Raw genomic sequence first — 21442 nt, forward strand, 5'->3', positions numbered from 1 at the left:
AACTCTTCGCATGAGGTGGCCAAAGTATTGGAGTTTCATCTTTAGCGTCAGTCCTTCCAAAGAACACCCAGGACTGATTTCCTTCAGAATGGACTGGTTGGATCTCCTTGCAGTCCAAGGGACTCTCAAGAGTCTTCTCCAACACCACAGTTCAAAAGCATCAGTTCTTTGGTGCTCAGCTTTCTTCACAGTCCAACTCTCACATCCATACCTGACCACAGGAAAAACCATAGCCTTGACTAGACGGACCTTAGTCAGCAAAGTAATGTCTCTGCTTTTGAATATGCTATCTAGGTTGGTCATAACTTTCCTTCCAAGGAGTAAGTGTCTTTTAATTTCATGGCTGCAGTCACCATCTGCAGTGATTTTGGAGCCCCCCAAAATAAAGTCTGACAGTTTCCACTGTTTCCCCATCTATTTGCCATGAAGTGATGGGACCAGATGCCATGATCTTAGTTTTCTGAATGTTGAACTTTAAGCCAATTTTTTCACTCTCCTCTTTCACTTTCATCAAGAGGCTTTTTAGTTCCTCTTCACTTTCTGCCATAAGGGTGGTGTCATCTGCATATCTGAGGTTATTGATATTTCTCCCGGCAATCTTGATTCCAGCCTGTGCTTCTTCCAGCCCAGCGTTTCTCATGATGTACTCTGCATAGAAGTTAAATAAGCAGGGTGACAATATACAGCCTTGACGTACTCCTTTTCCTATTTGGAACCAGTCTGTTGTTCCATGTCCAGTTCTAACTTTTGCTTCCTGCATATAGGAATGCATATAGGACCTGCATATAGGTTTCTCAAGAGGCAGGTCAGGTGGTCTGGTATTCCCATCTCTTGAAGAATTTTCCAGTTTATTGTGATCCACACAGTCAAAAGCTTTGTCATAGCCTTAACATCTAATTAGAAGAAAAAGAGAAGCCAAACTAAGCTGATCTGTGAACAGAGACTGGAGATTTGAGTGACTACCCCCTGCTAACTCTAGCACCTGCTAAGCTCTGGTTTCACATCAGTATGTTGGGGACAGAAGTTGTTGCCTCTCTCAGAGGGCTGAAAATCAAGGCGTGTGGAAATCAAGGCTGGAGGGCATTGCGGGTAGGGGGGTGGTATTTAGCATAGAACCATAGTCTTCTGTGAAGGCCATGTCTGCCACACTTGCTTTTCTTTCTTGATGATGCCCTGGACCAGATGGTTGACTTGCACTACTGGCCTGAAACTACCCACCTTGTGCTGCTTGCAGACACTGTCCTTTCAGTTTGCAAACTCTCTGAGTCCAGAAGCCATGTCAAATATAATGTGTTTGCACCCAGGACAGTGCTGCCCCCAAATGGGCCTGTTCTTCAGGGAAAGTGAAAGAAAGTGAAAGTGAAATTGCTTAGTCACGTCCGACTGCAACACCATGGACTATATAGTCCATGGAATTCTCCAGGCCAGAATACTGGAGTGGGTAGCCTTTCCCTTCTCCAGGGGATCTTCCCCACCCAGGGATACAAACCCAGGTCTCCCACACTGCAGGCAGATTCTTTAGCAACTGAGCCACAAGGGAAGTCCATTTTTCAGGAAAGGAAAATATTAAACTGAGGACATTATCTTACTGTCACCTTAACCTGGGCTATATTTGTGCCTGCAACTCTTGGGCAAGGATCTCAAAGCATACCCGGGCTACAGAAAGTACTGGATCAGCAGCCTGGATTCCCTAAGGCACCCATTGAAAGTCAGAAGGGTGACTGACAAGATGCAGGCTGTTGGGAGAAATGGTCAGCCTATAAATGGTGCGGGTCGGATGAGCACAGACTTGTTCACCAGATCCTGAAACTCAGCAGCACGGAGGAACCACGAGGGAGGCAAGTTCAGGACAAGTCGGCGGAAATACTACACTATGCAGCAGGTCATGAATTTATGGGATGGATTATCTCCCAGAGGTGGTTCAGGCTGGCGACATAAATGGATTCCAGAGGGGTTTGGAACAGACCTGCGAATGGCAGAGCCCTAAAGAGTGCTGGAAGAAGCCGATATTGACTCCATGTGGTTGGGAGTTCAGGGTGGCCCAACAGGCCCTGAACATGGGGTCTTTGTGGACAGGAGCCCTGGCCTGGATTTGAGCCAATGGACATGCTCAATTCTACAGTCTCCATGGCCTTTGCCTCATGAAGGTAGCAAAACCTCATTCTTTTTACCTTAGCCAAGTATGTGCTGCAGATGCTTTCTTTTATTTTTAGTCTCATGCATGTTCAGTTTTAGCAGGTTATCCTAAAAACAGCGAGTTTTCCAGCTAAATTATAACCATTCTGACAAAGTATTTCCTCGCCCCACCTCCGCCAACTCCTCTCTCCAGCCCACCCCTTGTAGCCTTTTTTAAAATGCATTGCTTTTTCATTTTGGCTTTGGATTTCTAAGCAGATTTTGAGAGCCTGTTTTCATATCGGTTATTATATTTATCTCTTGCAATTAGATTTCCATTCCCTAAACTGTCTAATTCTGACATAAATTACTCTAATTATGAAAGCTCCTCTAAAAAGAGCAGTGACAATATACTTTTCTGGGGAGCGCTTTTCTACACAGCATCCAGAGAGTCTTCAATGCTGTATCTTGGATGCCCGGGGCGGGGGTGTGTGGGGGGGTGGAAATCTTACTTTTATGACTATAGCTCTAAACCTTGGCATTGGGGGAAGTTGAGGAAGCTCGTAAATGTCTCCTCTGGCAATCCCCAGGTCTCCCCTCACACCCGTGTCCATCTGCTCCATCTGCGCTGTGCTTTCTCGAGCCCTCCTGTAAGTCCTAGAGATGGAGCCCCCACTTCCAGCAGTGTGGCTGGCAAGCGGGTGGTGCTGGCTTGGAAGTCCGTTTGTTTATACCTCTGGGGCGTGCAGGGGCTCAGTTTTCATTTTCAGTTTCTGCCTCCTGGGTTGGTGTCTTGAATGCTGTTTCCCCAGCGCTCTTGGTTACTGGTCAGTTTGTTGAGTGAGTCCACCGTGGGGGTTTCACACAGTGTTTCCATGGCCAAGGTAAAGCATTTCTTGTCACTTTGTCAGAGAGATGCCTAGGAAACCCCAGCTCCGCATTCCCAAGCATATTCATTGTGGAAGAAGTTTCTGTGAAGACTAGAATTGTTTATTCCCTTTGCCCCGAGGGCCCGCCAAGTAACTGTGCCTTTGAAATTTGCTTCCTTAACTAGTTCAGTGACTCAGAACAACATTGCTGCAAATAAACATCCTTTCCCTGGGCTGACTCTTTCATAACAGGTGAAAGGAAGAGGTGACAAAAATCATAAAATAATAATTTAGCCTTCATCTGCTAAGTTGCAGAAATACACTCACCCTCTCCTTCTGTTTTAACTGCCTTTGACTTACTGCTCCCTATGAGCCAGGCAACTGATGTATATCGCTTTTAAATTTTCAGTACTCTGAGGTACTGTTCTACCTATCTATAGTTAAAGAGGCTGAGGTTTGGAAGAGTTTTAATGGTGTCAGAAATCAGGTAAATGATGGAAGGCAGAAATTCCAAATAATAGACACACATTTACTCAGCATTCATTAAGCATTCATTCTCTCCCAGTACTGTGGAAAACCTGAGATATATAAAAATGAATGAGAGTCTAGTCTGGTGGAGCCAGATTTCCACTTACAGAAAGTGAAAGTCGCTCAGTCGTGTCTGACTCTTTGCGATCCGTGGACTATAGCCTACCAAGCTCCTCCATCCATGGGATTCTCCAGGCAAGAATACTGGAGTGGGATGCCATTTCCTTCTCCAGGGGATCTTCCTGACCCAGGGATCAAACCCAGGTCTCCCACATTGCAGGCAGATGCTTTAACCTCTGCACCACCAGGGAAGCAAAATTGCTCAATTCAGAGCTCTGCAGCTACTTTCCTTAGTTCAACTGGACAGATTTGGGAAGAAAACCTGTCTCCTGGGACACAGTCAGATTAACTGATTCTGGGATGATAAAGACAGCTACAATAATACCAGAAGCTTGCATGTAAATTTCAGTTTACAAAGACATTTCAAGTGTATTATTTAATTTAACTCAACGTTTGTTAGGAGGGCAGAGTAGATGAGAGGCTGGGGCTTCAAGAGGCTGGTTGCCCACAATGGCTGCACTACTGGGCCAGAACCAAGGTGTTCTGGCTCCTAGACCAGCAGTCTCTATCCTATTGTCTGCAAGATGAATGATACCTTCATGCAGAAACATCTCTTGGTGGGGTATAAACAAACAGGTATCTGAAAGTATCTAGAAGCAAAGTCTAAATGGATGAACTCAAACAGTATCTGAATATCAGCCTTAGAGGGAATTCCTGCACTTAAAAAAACACGGGCTACAAAAGTGCTTCTCATACTTTCCCACCAGAGTGTTCGTCCGAAGGGGAATATTTTTGTTTTAGGAAGACATGACTGATGCTGAAGCTGAAGCGCTAATACTTTGGCTGCCTGATACAAAGAGCTGACTCATTGGAAGAGACCCTGATGCTGGGAAAGATTGAAGGCAAAAGGAGAAGAGGGCAGCAGAGGATGAGTTGGCTGGATAGCATCACCAACTCGTGGATGTGAATTTGAGTGAACTCTGGGAAATAGTGAAGGACAGAGAAGCCTGGCGTGATGCTGTCTTTGGACTAGCAAAGAGCTGGACACGACAACAACAGGAAGACATTATTTAATATTTTTTGACTTATACACTTAACATACTTTTCCATATTCCTCCAGGGTTGTGGGCACCCTAGTTTGAAAAGCATAGGATCAGATGGCATTCAAAACTTATTTATTAGAACTGTTCTAACGATTCAAACTATGCTTTAACCAACTGAACTAATAAATACACCCAATGGAATTTCACCCATCCATCCATCTGCTAGCAAATATTGATGGAGAATCCACAGTAACTGCTGCATTGTGCTAGGTAGGCACCATGATATGGTCCTTAAGGAATTTACATCTAATGTAGAACTGACCCATGCTATAATTAACAGATAGCAGAAAACTGCTTATAATAAAGTGCTCAACTTTATAATTTGGATTTAAAGGCAGTAAGGGCTGGAGCAGTCAAGGAAACCTTTATGATAGAGGTGGGTTGGCCAGAATCTAGGCCGTGCAGAAGAATTTAAAGATGGAGAAAGAGTGAAAGGGAGCTAAATTGGATACAACAAGAAGGAATAAACGTTGTAGAGCTTTTTTGTAAGTAACATTATTTATTTGATTATCCTTTCCTAATCTCTCTATCTCTGAAAAGTAGGGAAAGACTCAAAATATAAAGGAGAAAAACAAAGTATCGTCCATAAACCTGGTGACCAAATATAACCAGTATTACATTTTGATATAGACTCTTCCAGTCTTTTAGATGGAGATCAGTGGTAAAGAACTCGCTTGCCAACACAGGAGATTAGAGTTTGTATATCAGTTGTTGGAGTGGCTGCAGATTTTGAGCAATGAACTGACCACTCTCAAAGTTAGTCTGGTGACCTTTTGTGATTTATTAGAGTGTGGAAAGGCTGGGAGACTTAACTTCAGCCTGGTAGGAAGCCACTATGCACTCTAATTCCTGCCTTTAAAATGAAGTAACTGGTTGTCTTGATCCTTGGAGACCTCTCCATTATTGGAGCAATTGGAGCAGAGGCTGGGTGACAACCTGGCAGAGATACTGTAGAAGGGATTGTTACAGCTGGTGAGAGGGTTCAGTAGCCCATATGATCTCTTCCAGCCCCAAGATTTCAGGACTTACATTGTTAGCTGTCGAAATTCACAGTCAAATAGATTATGATACTGTCTTTTTTTTTTTTTCTTGTAATTTGGTTTGTTCAATAATGTAATATCTCTGGGTTGGGTAAAATGATCAATGTTATTGGTAGGTAGAAACTGACTATTTTTGAGATGGTGGGGTTAAGTTCTTTTATATTTTAGTCCTGCTATGTCCGCTTACCGTCTTTTTATTTGAGAGCCATGCTTTTATGGGAGGGGAGGGGGCTTCCCTGGTGGCTCAGTGGTAAAGAACTCGCTTGCCAACACAGGAGATGCAGGTTCAATCCCTGGGTTGGGAAGATCCCCTGGAGAAGGAAATGGCAATTCACTCTGGTATTCTTTTTTTAAAAAAAAAAATTAATTTAATTTAATTGGAGGCTAACTACTTTACAATATTGTGGCAGTTTTGCCATACATTGGCATGAATCAGCCATGGGTATACATGTGTCCCACCATTCTGAACCCCCCTCCTCCTCCCTCTCCATCCCATTCCTCTGGGTTGTCCCAGAGTACCAGCTTTGGGTTCCCTGCTTCATGCATCGAATTTGCACTGGTCATCTATTTTACATGTGGTAATATACATGTTTCAATGCTATTCTCTCATATCATCCTACCCTCACCTTCTCCCACGTAGTCCAAAAATCTGTTCTTTGCATCTGTGTCTCTTTTGCTGCCACTCCGATATTCTTGCCTGGGAAATCCCATCGACAGAAAGGAACCTGTTGGGCTACAGTCCATGGGGTTGCAAAAGAGCTGGACACAATTTAATGACTAAACAACTTCATGGAGGGGGGGGTGTTTAAGGAGAAACTCTTCCATTTACCTAATCTCTACTTGTTTGGGTACCACCATATTCCCTGAAAAGATCTTAGCTCTCCAGGAATGAGGGACAAGCCAGTCCTCTGTGTTCCTACTGTGTTCCTTGTAAGTACCCAAAGCACTGTATTCTTTCCTTCCTCAGTATGCTTCAGGGTCTGCAATTCTGTGTCCTCACAAAGATTGAACGTATAGTTGGGACCGTGCAGGCAAAGGGCCACGAGGGCTTCCCTGGTGGCTTGGTGGCGGACAGTCCACCTGCCAATGCAGGTTTGATCCCTGATTTGGGACGATCCTACATGCCGCAGCAACTAAACCCACGTGCCGTGGCTGTTGAGCCTGTGCTCGAGAGCCGGGGAACGGCAGCTACCGAAGCCTGCAGTCTAGAGCCCGTGCTCCACAGCAATGGGCAATGAGAAGCCCACGCACCGCAACTACAGAGTTGCCCCTGCTCTTTGCAGCTAGAGAAAAGTCTGCCACGAAGACCCAGTGCAGCCAAGAAGGAAGAAATAAAATTACATTTAAAAAAAGAAAAGGGCTACGACAGGAGGGGGGAAGAACGTAATCCAAGATGCCATGGGTTCAGGTACGGCATGGCTAAGGAGGTGCTTCTGAAGTCACAGGTGCACGCTTTTCCTAAAGCCACTGTGACATTTATAAGTAAAGGTGCCTCCTCTCTGGTGGCTTGGAACTCCCTCCTCATAACACCCAGTCCTGTGCCAGGCAACCAGAGGAGAGGGCCCACAGTTCCCTTTACTCCCCACCTTCAACATTAGTGTTATTCTTTCTCATGCCCCTGATATTGCTGCTGTCAGCGAGGGCTGGGCAGGAGAAAGCATTGCACGTTCGTTGGGAATTCTGGGCCCCAGTGTGTTTAAACCTGGAAGATGCTGGATCCGAGTTTCTGTGAGATTCACACAGGTTCCTACTAGAGTCTAAGTGAAGGGGAGAAAGGGCTCTGGTTGTTTAGTTACTAAGTTGTGTCTGACTCTTCTGTGTTCCCATGGACTGTAGCCTGCCAGGCTCCTCTATCTGTGGGATTTCTCAGGCAAGAATATTGGAGTGGGTTGCTGTTTCCTTCTCCAGGGCATCTTCCTGACCCAGGAATCAAACCCGCGTCTCCTGCATTGGCAGGCAGATTCTTTACCACTGAGCCACCTGGGAAACCCAGAAAGGTCTCTTCTTGCTAGCTTATCTTCCACTCCTCTGATGGGATCACTCGGTGACATGGTTCTTAGTAGCTCTAAAAACCATGTAGGCAAAAGATGATTTATTTCTATATATGGCCCGGAGAGAGCCCAGTCATGTGCTGGCTTCCTGGTTGTCGCTCTCTGGTTTTTCCAGACCTGCAGACTCCACAGACTTCCAGGCTGGACGTGGGTTTCTTCGGCCTGTGTGTAATTAGGTTCAGCAGTGGAAAATTTGGCTCCCAGCATGACTGTCCCTAGTTGTCCTCATTCCCCACCCCTCCCCCCTTGCCTCTCCTCCCTCAGAAGGCTGCAGCTAAAGAGCAAATAATGAAGCTCTCACAGCTGCAGCCCAGCTAAAAATAGAAAGTTTGTTTATTTTCATGTTCATGAAGCCCTTTTCCTGCTGTTGCTGTTGTTAGGAGCCTCAATCCCAGGCAGGAATGGGAAGGCCTCTGTGTGCTGGTCACTGGCCAAGGGAATTCTGTCCTATGTTGGGGGCTCAGAGCCTGTCTGGGGTCAGAGGAGGAGGTGATCTGTTTTCTTTTTCAAGCCTCTCTTTTCCTAACTGACACCTGCTGTCCAGAATTTGGGGTGTGGGTGTCTTGATTTTTTTTTTTTGGATGATCTGCATGATTGTACTTCCCTTTCAGAGACCTCTTCCCTTTCTGTTGTGATCTGCTCAGAGGAGGGTTATGGGCAGGGGAAAGGACACTGGGCTAAGAGGCAAGAAACCTGAATGTTCTTCCTTGTTCTGTGACCTTAAGCGAGTCACAGCCTCTCTGACCCTCGGTTTCCTCAACTGTAAAATAGGGATAGTGATGTGTGCCCAGAGATCAAGTGTAACAATGGATAGAAAATAACTTTGGAAAATTAAAGATATCTGCAAATGGATTGTTTTCTACTTTCTAAATAAATGGGGGCTTTTCAAGTGTGCTGAAAGGATAGATAGTCCCTTGTATTGAGGGGCTTTTGAGTCTTCTCCCCCCAAAAGGAAGAGTGGAAGGGCAACAAGAGAATAGTACCTGGGGAGGTATGTTTTGATCATATTTCCTAGGAGATGTGCAAAAAACAAACTCATGTTGAAATATCTGAGAGGTAATTTGACTAGAGGACTTTCCAGGTGGCTCAGTGGTAAAGAATCCGGCAGCCACTGCAGAAGGCTTGGGTTTGATCCCTGGGTCAGGAAGATCCCCTGGAGAAGCAAATGGCAACCCACTCCAGTAATCTTGCCTGGAGAATCCCATGGACAGAGGAGACTGATGGGCTACAGTCCACGGGGTCGCAAAAGGTCGGACACAACTTAGTGACTAAACAACAGCAACAACAATTGACTAGAAGAAAGGATTCTGAATTAGGGTTTGGGAAATTGAGGAAGGGGATTCTTCAGTGTTCTGTTAACTTGCTGTGGGCCTTGGAGCAGTGTTTATATTGTCATGTATCTTATCTCCCTTCTCAGGTGGTAGAACTGTTGTTAGTTGTTAGTAGTTGACCTTCCCACCTGGAAGGGATCTCCATGTGCTCAAACCTCTAGATACCTTGGTTTATACCACACATGTAGGATTTGTAACATGTCCAGTTTGTAACATGCCCAGGGCTTGTAAGAGTCCAGCATCCTGGACTGTCAGCACTGACACTTTCCCATCTAAGATCCTAACACTTGAGGCTGAACTATGTTGGATACGCATTTGACTCCCTCGGGGCCACTCTGATTGTTGGTTTACTTGTTTTCTGTGGAGAAGCCTGGCATGCTCAGCGCTCGGCCTGGGGCCTGGGTCACATCAGGCCCCTGTATCCTACAGGCTTCTCTTTGTAAGCAACAAAGCAACAGCTTTGGCTGACTGAATCAGAAAAGGGATATGTTTATATTAAATTTTAATTAATTGAACTGTAATGAAAAAATAAGGTGTCTGTGACTTATATCAAAAGTCAAAGGGTTAGTTGCTCAGTCATGTTTGACTCTTTGTGACCCCATGGTCTGTTAGCCCCCCAGGCTCCTCTGTTCATGGGATTTCCCAGGCAAGAATACTGGAGTAGGTTGCCATTCCCTTCTCCAGGAGATCTTCCCAATCCAGGGATCAAACCCAGGTCTCCCACATTGCAGGGGGACTCTTTACCAGTGAGCCACCAGGAAGCCCTCACTTTAAAAAATTCTCTCACTGAACTTAGCATTTCCCTCAGTTATAAATATAGACAACAAATCAGATATCTGTGACTTTATCACCTTTAGAATTCATAGGTATGTTCAAGTCACATTTCAGTTATTGCAGGCATTCTAGAATATTATTTGTGCTCATACTACTTCTGGGCAACAGCAGTTATTAGACTTATCATTAGATTTATTTAATGTGCTAATGAAATTCACACTTATGCTATCATATATTTGTTTTACAAAAAATATTTAAACTATATTTTAATATAGCTGGATTCCCATGTATTTCATTGTGTACATTTCAAAACATTCTTTATATACCTCATAGGCTTCATCAGACCTCCAAAGGGCTCCATGGCACACAGAAGCCCTAAGCTTATTAGCCAGCTCACGGCAGGCTCAGCTACATAATATGTAGGACCCAGTGCAAAATGAAAATGTGAGGCCTCTTGGTGAAAAATTTGAAGGATTAGAAGGTGGGAAGCTGACCATTTAACTAAACACAGGGTCAGTAAGCTGAGCCTGGGGCCCTGTGTGACTATAGGTTGCTGACCTGTGAAGTAGACTCTGGTTCATAGAATTTTCAGAAAGGTCAGAAGGCCAGACCCAGGGGCTCCTAGGCCAGGGGAAACAGCCCAATAGTGTTGAAGGACTGGCCTGGTGGAGACGCATGGCAGCTTCTTCTCAGCCCAGACACTGCCGCTTGTCCTCTGCCACGCTAACAGTGGGTGCTGGAAACTGTCCTGGGTCTGCTGCCCCTGCTATGTCTGTAAGCTGGATGAGCAGATGGGATTCTGTGTGATCCCTGCTCTTTCGTATGACTAGTTTCCAATTTGACATCTGGACGAGGTTCATTTGGTAGAGTCTAGTTCAAGGCTCGGAGAAGGCAATGGCACCCCACTCCAGTACTCTTGCCTGGAAAATCCCATGGACGGGGGGAGCCTAGTAGGCTGCAGTCCATGGGGTCGCTAAGAGTCAGACACAACTGAGCGACTTCACTTTCACTTTTCACTTTCATGCATTGGAGAAGGAAATGGCAACCCACTCCAGTGTTCTTGCCTGGAGAATCCCAGGGACGGGGGAGCCTGGTGGGCTGCCATCTCTGGGATCGCACAGAGTTGGACACGACTGAACTGACTTAGCAGCAGCAGCAGCAGTTCAAGGCTAGCCCTTCTATTGTGCAGGAGGCCAGTCAGCAAATACCTGTCATCGCCAGCTCCATAGAGGGGAGAACAGTTCTGCCTCACAGGGAGAGGGATGCACACCAACGAAGGGGATTCAGATACTGAGTGGCCAAAAAGCATGAGAATTGTCCTTGATGGCACCCACACACCCGATGGGTACCTTGGCCACTTCTTTTTAAAAAAGTATTTATTTATTTATTTGGCTGCCTCCAGCCTTAGTGTGAGGGCTTCCTGGTGGCTCTGTGGTAAACAGTCTGCCTGCCATGTGGGAGACCTGGGTTTGATCCCTGGGTTGGGAAGATCCCCTGGAGAAGGGAAAGACTACCCACTCCAGTATTCTTGCCTGGGAAATCCCATGGACAGAGGAGCCTGGTGGGCTACAGTCCATGGGTTGCAAAGAGTCGGACATGAAAAGAAGGGCCTTAGTTGTGGTGCATGAGATCTTTGTGTATCATGTGAGATCTTTTGTTGCAGCGTGCAGACTCTATTTGTGGGTCCCAGAGTGTTCTGGCTCAGTAGTTGCCCCACACAGACTTGGTTGCTTCATGACATGTGGGATCCTAGTTCTCCAACCGGGGTTCAAACCCACGATCCTTGCATTGGGAGGCGGATTCTTAATCACTGGACCACCAGGAAAGTCCCTTGACCTCTTCTGAAGAAAGCTGATGAGCTGGTAGAGCATGTGTTTACCTTTAGGTAGATGAGGCTGCCGGGGAGAGAAGACATCCTAAAACATTTTCCGTTTCTGGGATGTTTGGACGTTTTCTAGGATCCATAAGGCAGAATATTTGGAATAGAGATTACTCAAGAAAATTTACAACCTATGGACATAGGATGTGAAAACTTGGGACTTTCACCAAATAGTCTCTATCTGTAAGACCAGGCAATGCCAGGAAGAACAGGTGGGTTCTACACTGTCGCACAATGACAAAGTCTAGTTAATTTAAGTTTCCTTGAAGCAAAAGACAGTGAGTCAGTGCAGACATATTAAAAGTTGGGCAAAGCCAAGGGCAGCAAAGGTTGCTCTAGAAATGACCCACCTTGTGGCTTGCACAGTGCCACTCTATGGGGCAAGGTTGAGCCCCCCATTTTCAGCTCATGACTCATTTATTCCCTTCTCACTCTTACTGAAAAAGTAAATTAGTTAAGAAAGTGATAGGTTTTTCTGTCTCTGTATCCCCCCACAGTGATGGATGGGCTGTTCTTTAAAAAGTAGTGCAAGGACAGAGCTGCCTCCAGAGAGTTTTAACAGGAGCCCAGCAGAGTATGAGTGCTTGTAGAGGTGGGGCTGAGACACCACAGCTCACTGTCCAGGTGCCAAGCCATCCAGCAAGTTCTCCAAGGCCAAGGACATGGGGAGCCCTCCTACCAAGATATAGGAGCCATCCTTCCACTCCTAGGGACTGACAGGAGTTGCCAGTGTGGATGTCCTGAGAAGGTGCAAAGGAAAATGACACTCCCATGCAGCTCCTGATACGTGCAGAGTGCTCTACATTCTCTGTGTGCTTAATTCCCCATGGGGATGCTTGAAAGAGAGGTCATGATCTCCATTTCACAGACTGGAGAGCCCACATTCTGGAGCTCCCAGTTCCCCTTGCCTTCCAACATGTTACCTGGAGGAGACACAGAGTTGGCCACCATCTTTTGGTTAATCTCTAGTGAAAGACTGGAGATTTTTTTCCTTTTAATATACTTTTCATTGGGGAGAGGGAATAGGAACCCCCATATCTCTCACTCACCAAAGTTTCTTTGGGAAAGAAATCTTGACTTACTATTTTTTGCTAATTCAAAAATAACTTTTTGAATGAATTCTGGAATAGTTTTAGATTTATAGGCAAGTTACAAAGAAAATACAGAGATCTTAAATATCTTTCATTCAGTTTTCCCTAGTGCTGATATCTAATGTAACTGTGGTACATTTAGAAATTAGCATTAGTATGGTATTGGGTTGGCCACAAAGTTCATTCAAGTTTTTACGCAACAGCTTTTGGAAAAACCTAAAGAAACTTTTTGGCCAACTCAGTATTAATAATTGAACTATGGACTCTTTGAATTTCACCAATACATCCACTAATGTTCCCCCCACCCCATTTTTTTTTTTTTCGGTTTTTGGATCCAATTTAGGATACCACATTGATTTTGGGAAACCCTGAATATTATTTTATTTTATTTTTTAATTTTTATTGTTACTTTATTTTACTTTACAATACTGTATTGGTTTTGGCATACATTGACATGAATCTGCCACGGGTGTACATGAAACCTTGAATTTTAACAGAACTTTCAGATTGCCAGTAGAGTATTTGTGTTTTCCCTCATTTTTTCAAAATTCAGAAGGGATTTGAACATTAAGTGCTCTTTAAAGTGCTTCAACAAACTCTTGGCTGCTTCTCTGAGATGCTAATATCAGACAAGCAGAAGTGGTTTCAGGATTTTGGTTGAAAGATGCTCCAAAAATGCAAAATATTGGAGTATTTGATTGGAAATTTGGGATATCTAAGTTTCTTTCCCCCAAGTTCTAAGTACTGAAAAACAGGATAACTTTTCACACAGACCTCTACCTCACATCTTCCTGTGGAGTCATATGAATTTGGCTTCGGAGCCCTGCTTTGTGTGGAGGGCAAAAAGAACAAAAGTAGATGAGAGTATGGTGTGAACTCGATTATGCAGTTGGTTTCCCTGGGTTACTCCATCCACTGTTCATAGTGTCAGGCTTATGCTGGCAACATTCCAAGTCATGGAGTGTCGTATTATATTTGTCTGGGCTTCAGCTTATCGATTGGGCGTCCTTGCTAATATAGTTTGTTTTCTCTTGAAATAAAACTAAAAGTGGGATTATAGTTAGGCAGTCTTGACTCTATGACAGGGTGCAGTCTGCTGGGCCAGTCTCCTACTGCTTTTGGAAATCTGTGAGATTTCAGGAGCTAAGCTACTGGTGTGTATGTACTTGTGGGGTCCTTGTCACGGTTATGTGGAACTGAGATCTCACAGTATAGGTTGGGTATCAGAGTTATTTATAAGGCTTCATGGGATAGATACAGTATAATTATAAAGGCTTAATGGATAATTTAGCTTCCTATTCCCAGTCTTTATCCACTATCATATAAAGATATGGGTATATTATTATTGTTGTTATTCAGCCCCTCAGTTGTGTACAACTCTTTGAGACCCCATGGACTGCAGCGCACCAGGCTACCTTGTCCGTCACCACCTCCTGGAGCTTGCTCAAATTCATGACCATTGAGTTGGTGATGCTATCTATCCATCTCGTCCTCTGTTGTCCCCTTCTCCTCGTGTCCTCAATCTTTCCCAGCATCAGGGTCTTTTCTAATGAGTCAGTTCTTCACATCAGGTGGCCAAAGTATTGGAGTTCAGTTTCAGCATCAGTCCTTCTAATGAATATTCAGGATTGATTTCTTTTAGGATTGACTGGTTTGATCTCTTTGCAGTCCAAGGGACTCTCAAGAGTCTTCTCCAATTCCATTGTTTCAACGCATCAGTTCTTCAGCGCTCAGCCTCCTTTATGGTCCAACTCTCACATTCATACATGATTACTGGAAAAACCATAGCTTTGACCAGATGGACCTTTGTTGGCAAAGTAATGTCTCTGCTTTTGAATATGCTCTCTAGGTTGGTCATAGCTTTTCTTCCAAGGAGCAGACATCTTTTAATTTCATGGCTGCAGTCGCCATTTGCAGTGATTTTGGAGCCCAAGAAAATAAAGTCCATTACTGTTTCCATTGTTTACCCATTTATTTGCGGTGAAGTGATGGGACCAGATGCCATGATCTTTGTTTTTTGAATGTTGATTTTTAAGCCAGCTTTTTCACTCTCCTCTTTCACTTTTATCAAGAGACTCTTTAGTTCCTCTTCACTTTTTGCCATAAGGGTGGTGTCATCTGCATATCTGAGGTTACTGATATTTCTCCCAGCAATGTTGATTCCATCTTGTGCTTCATCCAGCCTGGCATTTCACACGATGTACTCTGCATATGTTAAATAAGCAGGGTGAAAATATACAGTCTTGACATACTCCTTTCCCAATTTGGAACCAGTCTGTTGTTCCATGTCTGGTTCTAACTGTTGCTTCTTGACCTGCATACAAGATTGGCAGGAGGCAAGTGAGGTGTCTGGTATTCCCATCTCTTGAAGAGTTTTCCACAGTTTGTTGTGATGCACACAGTCAAAGGCTTTAGCATAGTCAATGAAGCAGAAGTAAGTGTTTTCTGGAACTCTCTTGCTTTTTCTGTGATCCAGCAGATGTTGGCAATTTGATCCTGGTCCCTCTGCCTTTTCTAAAACCAACTTGGACATCAGGAAGTTCTCAGTTCATGTACTGTTAAAGCCTGGCTTGGAGAATTTTGAGCATTACTTTGCTAGCATGTGAGATGAGTGCAATTGGACGTTTGAACATTCTTTGGTATTGCCCTTCTTTGGTATTGGAATGAAAACTAATCTTTTCCAGTCCATGGCCATTGGTGAGTTTTCCATATTTGCTGGTATATTGAGTGCAACACTTTCACAGCATCATCTTTTAGGATTTGAAATAGCTCAGCTGGAATTCCTTCACCTCCACTAGCTTTATTCATAGTGATGCTTCCTAAGGCCCACTTGACTTCACCCTCTGGGATGTCTGGCTCTAGGTGAGTGATCACACCATTGTGGTTATCTGGGACAGTAAGATCTTTTTTGTATAGTTCTGTGTCTTCTTGCCACCTCTTCTTAATATCTTCTGCTTCTGTTAGGTCCATACCAGTTCTGTCCTTTATTGTGCCCATCTTTGCATGAAATGTTCCCTTGGTGTCTCTAATTTTCTTGAAGATATCTCTAGTCTTTTGCATAATTCTAAGTGCTTAATTGATCATTTAGCTCCCTCTTCTCCATCTTTATCCATTATTACATAAAGATGTGGGTATATTGCCATCCGTATAACTCTAGGTCTTCTCAGGTAGCTCAGTGGCAAAGAATCCCACTGCCAATGCAGGAGCTGCAGGAGACATGGATTAGATCCCTACATGGGGATGATCCTCTGGAGAAGGAAATAGCAACCCACTCCGGTATTCTTGTAGTGGCTTAGAAGGTAAAGAAGTTGCCTGCAATGCAGGAGACCTGGGTTCGATCCTGGATCAGGAAGATCCCTTGGAAAAGGGAATGGCAATCTACTCCAGTATTCTTGGCTGGAGAATCCCATGAACAGGAGAGACTGCCTGGATACAGTCCATAGGGTCACAAAGAGTCAGACACAACTGAATGACTTTCACTTTCACTTTCCCCTGTCTTGCCTGGAGAATTCCAAGGACAGAGGAGCCTGATGGGCTACAGTTCATGGGGTTGCAAAGAGTCAGACACAACTGAGTGACTGAGTGTGCATGCATGAATGCACATATGATTCTATCCGTCTCCCCTAACGGCCCACCTCTCTTAGGGCTTTACTTTTAGAATAGTCATTATTGCGAATATTGTTGAGAATTTACTATGTGCTAGACAGTCTTCCTTACTCATTGCATGCTTCTGTTTTGTGTAATTTCCCACAATTCTATATGGTAAGTACCATTGTTAAGTTTACATTTTGGATGAGGAAAATTCAGTTAAGAAACTTAATTTCATCCAAGGTCACATGGCTAGGAAGTAGTGAACCCAGGACACAGATCTGTCTAACTCCAAATCCAGTGTTCTCATAACCACCTTGCCACACTGAGCCAGGAGACGTGGATAGCTGGTAAATACACAGACATTTTTCCAGGCAATGACTCCCTCCCTTGTCCCTGTTCAAGCAAAGAAGATTATTCAAGTTCTGGAAATCAATCATCTCCATCACTTGTTGAATTTTTCCTACTTGTAGAATTCTGTGCTTGATACAGTGGACATGAAGAGGTAAAGGAAAATTAACAGAGCACTAGAGTAGAAACAGTCTAGAAGACCTGAGTTTTCACCCCAGCATTATCACTGAGTGGCTTTACTACACCATTAAACTTCTTTGGGCAGCAAATAATTTCTTTGTAAAGGGAGCAGGTGGGATCAGATGAACTCAGAGGTCTCTGCCAGTTCTCTGTTCCCCCATCTTTATACCAGACATGGCACATAGAATAAATGCCAGATGCCATCTCTGGCCTCAAGGATCATGAGACAGAAACCTTTAAACACATGGAACAATTAGAGGACAGTGGAGATGGAAATTGTCTGCCTTGGGCTATAAGTAATCACCGGACATGCACTTACTTGAATCTCTTATGACTCAGCAGTTTTAGGAGTGAAAGATACAGGTCATAATCTGTGCCCTTAATAAGTGCACAAATTAGTTGGGAAACAGGACACAACCACCTAGAGCAATGACTAATACAAGAAATTAGGTAATTAAGTGCTAAACTGTGATGTGCAGCCATCATATGATGGTGGTTAAACCACATTTACTGAGTTCTTAGGTGAGTGTGCAAGAGTTAAGGTATACCTCCCCAAAGTCCCTCAATAGTCAAGATCAATAATTATTTAATGCAATGTTTTTAAAAATTAAAAAATGTGAAAAATTCATGCCCAACAGAAAATATCAAGATTTTAAAAGAGACAAGCTTGGTCGTACTGATTTTTCCTTTTGCCTCAGGCTCAAGTACAGCTGGAGCTTCCCCGATGGCTCAGAGGGTAAAGAATCCACCGGCAATGCAGGAGGAGACATAGGAGACACGGGTTTGATCCCTGAGTTAGGAAGATCCCCTGGAGGAAGAAATGACAACCAACTCCAATATTCTTTCCTGAAAAATCCTGTGGACAGAGGAGCCTGGTGGGCAATCATCCAAAGAGTTGCAAAGAGTCGGACATGACCGTGTGACTGAACACACAAGTAGAACTCAGCAAAGCACTGTAAACTAGTGACTACTTTTTTGCTTTCTGTTCCTTGTTTTATTTAATGCTCACAGTGATCTTTGTAATTAGATTCTACTGTTAGCATCATTTTAAGGATGAGGAAGCTGAGGCTTGGAGAAGTGGTAAAGGGCAGGGATGGAGCTTGAACCCATGTTTCTGGCTTTATAATTCAGGCTCTGAAACACTGCCTATGTGCTCTTATAAATATGCAGGCAGAGCTCACTGCCCTAGTAGAAGGCTGTACCCAGTGTTGCTAAGCTGAAGGGTAGGCTCTTCCTGGGGCAACTCTGTGGTCCTCCTGGCTGGGTGCCCAGTGCAGCTGCATTTCTCACACCTGTTGCCCACTGCCTGCCGGCACCCTTGGGTGCCTCCTCTTTCTCTACTTCCTTTGAGGGTTCCTTGAGGCTGGAAAGCCCTTTGGAAGGTGGCACGCCAGCTAATTTCATCCAGAAGTAGGAAACCCAGAGTGAAGTCCATCCAAATTGTGCTTTCTGCCTGATCCCACCAAAGAAAAGTTTCTCTCGTGTTTAGCAAGATCTCAGCAAAGGAAGCCATGCTGAACTCAGAACCTATATCAGAAGTGTTTGTCATCTCAGGCCTCATCTGCAGCACTCAGCTCTGTTTCCGGGCAGGAAATGAAACCACAGAGGACAAGGCAAATATTGATTTTCAAGTCACTGCTCCAGGGACAGCAATCATTTTCTTACTGATTTACTTCTAGTGCACATTTGTCCAAAACAAGGGGCAAAAACACTGATCAGATGGTCCCATGGGCCATTTCATATGAACTGTGCTGTTTGGGTCAAGGATTCACCTGCATGGCTTTGGGACTAGGGGTTAGACTTCTGCTGTCCAAGGCAAGTGGTTATTAGTATAGATAGTGGCTTGGGATAACTGGATGTGGTAAAAAGAGAAGTCAGAATTGTGAACTGTCAGAATGGGACTTTGGAGGTTAATGGTCCAGATCTTCATTTTGCAAGGGAGGGATTAGAAGCTTAAAGAAATTACGTGATCTTTGGAAAGGAGATATAACCCTTCCGTAGCAGACCTGGGACACAAAATTGAGTAGATAACATTTTGAAGTGACAATTTTAATGCAAGCATAGAGCCATTTTGATGGTGCCTAAAAGCACTATTTTTAACAGTACAAGGGATGCTTTGACCTCCCCTTATCTCAGGTTCAGTGGGAAAACATACTGAGATCACTTAGTGATGCCTGCTGTGGACATAGCAGCTCTTTCTGTAGCCTAAATAAGATGATCTGAAATGGCTCAAAACCCTAGGGTGCCGAGAGTCTCTCCACAAATTGGACATCTTGTCTTTAAAAGTTTTTTTCTTTTTTAAAAAAAAATTTTTTTCTTGATGGCAAACTTTTTATTTTTATATTGCAAAATAACCTAAGGCTTAGGTTTCACAATGTACAGGACTGATTCATGTACTGCTCACAGTTCTAGCGTATTTTTGACAATTCGAGAATGTTGATTTCTCCAGGATGTTGGGTTATTGTGTTGGGCCATTGAGATGCCCATGCTGGGAAGCTGTGTCCCTAGATCCTTCAGTCTCTCTTCCTCTGCATCCCTCCAGGATCTTCATCACTGTGGGTGGCCTGTCTCATATAAATTCAGCAACCTATGAGGAATAAGGCATAGGTAACTGCAGGCCATTTAACAACCTCCACATGTTTAGTTTAAAAATATTAGGCAGACTGATGAATTCATGGCATAGGGAGTGTAAGTTCATGGTACATGCATCAACAAAATTGGAATAATTATTTGCTGCCAATTTCACAAAGATAGGAAGATATGTATACACTATGCATGTGAGATAGTATGTATATGTACACTATGTATGACTTATAAAAGTCCTAATTCTCAGGAAACTGTTGCAATTCCCTGAGTTCACTTGCATCTTTAGTCTTTGGACCTTCATCCAGGGGTTTCCCTGCTTGGTTTGCCTTTACCATCAGTTGGCATGAAAAGCATATTATCTTTTAAGGTCTAGCTCAGTTGTTACTGCCTCTGAGAAATAGTTCCTTAATCCTGCAGGTTAAATGGACCACTGCTTTCTTTGTGTCTCAGTTTGTCCTTGTATATACCCCAAGTATAGCCAGTCACTCTCCACTCGTAATTATTTATTTCTATGCCTACTTCTGCTCTTGAGGACAGGAATCTGGATCCGTCATCTTAGTGTCCCTGAGCCCAGCATGGTACCAGGAATGCAGTAAAGCTCAATAAACATTTTTTATATAAACCCTGTCTTTGAGATAATGATGTTCCAGGAAGTGTTTGTTTGAATCGGTGCTTCCGTCATGGGTGTGTAGGATGTTTAGGTCTCCTGCTCCCTGGGTCATGTAGAAGAAGGTAGCCACAGTTGTGAATACACACATACACCCCTAAATACGTGAAATATTTTTGCTTCTAGTTTAGCAATTTTGCCAATGAGATGCCAACATTTTGGGTACTCTGCCTCTTGGTATTCATATAAACTTGTGGCTGTAAAAGAAAACCTGACTTTTTTCCTAAATGATTTCCAGTTTCCTTTACTGTGGCTTATAAAAATAAAATACTTATTGAAGTATAGTCATTATCCTGTGCTGATTCCAAATTACCTTTTTATGCTGTTATCTCTTTCCATCTCTGTGATTTTTATGACCTGACAATGCATTTGCTAGTCAACAAGTATTGACTGAGAGCCCTGCAGGGTTTCTAACGTAACATTTTTTACACGTATCATACTTTTCTTGGGTATTCTCTTGGTGTTATAACTTTAGTTTCTAATACAGTTTAAATGAGAAAAAATATTTCACCTGAAGGCATTTTGAAATTCATAATCCAGAGACTGGTGCTTTTGATGGGGAGAGAAATGGTCATAATTTATTGACCTACTGTGTGCCAGACATTGTGATCCACAATTTACATATATTATCTTATTTAATTCTCATACCTGCCCCATGACTAAGTGGTCTGATATTGCATTTTACAGTCATGGAAACAAATTAGGTGACAGACTCCTATAACTAACTTAACAAAGGGTCAAGCCAGGCTTGAACTCAGGCCTATTTGAAGCAACAACCCTTGCTCCTTCTCATGCATTATTTCCTTACTACATTAAACTGCGTTAAAGACAAGTGTTTGGAATGACTGCAGTGGAAAGCGGATTGTAAATTCCTTAAGGCTGGGACTGTGCATAAAACTGAAATGTGCTGTTTGATGATTTGATGTGTCTTTGTGTCTCTTTGTGACAAAGAGGACTCACACTGGGATTCTTCTCTGAGTAGCTGGAAATGACGCGATGATTTCTCACCGTTGCTTCTCCCATTGGTCCTAAAGAACAATTCAAAGGACCTGACCCCAAACTTATTAATAAAAGCTGTACAGTGATGTTCATGATTCCAACCATGTATTCGTTCTTCCCTGTGTGTGCTGCTGCTATGCGGGCTCTTCCTCCTGAGTTATGGGGTTTTTCATGTTTTTCTGTTCTTCTCTCTCTTTCTTTGTAAAAGATCCTGGAGTGAAGTTAAAAAG

This window comes from Capra hircus, chromosome 16 (genome assembly GCF_001704415.2).
Source record: "Capra hircus breed San Clemente chromosome 16, ASM170441v1, whole genome shotgun sequence".
NCBI lineage: Eukaryota > Metazoa > Chordata > Mammalia > Artiodactyla > Bovidae > Capra > Capra hircus.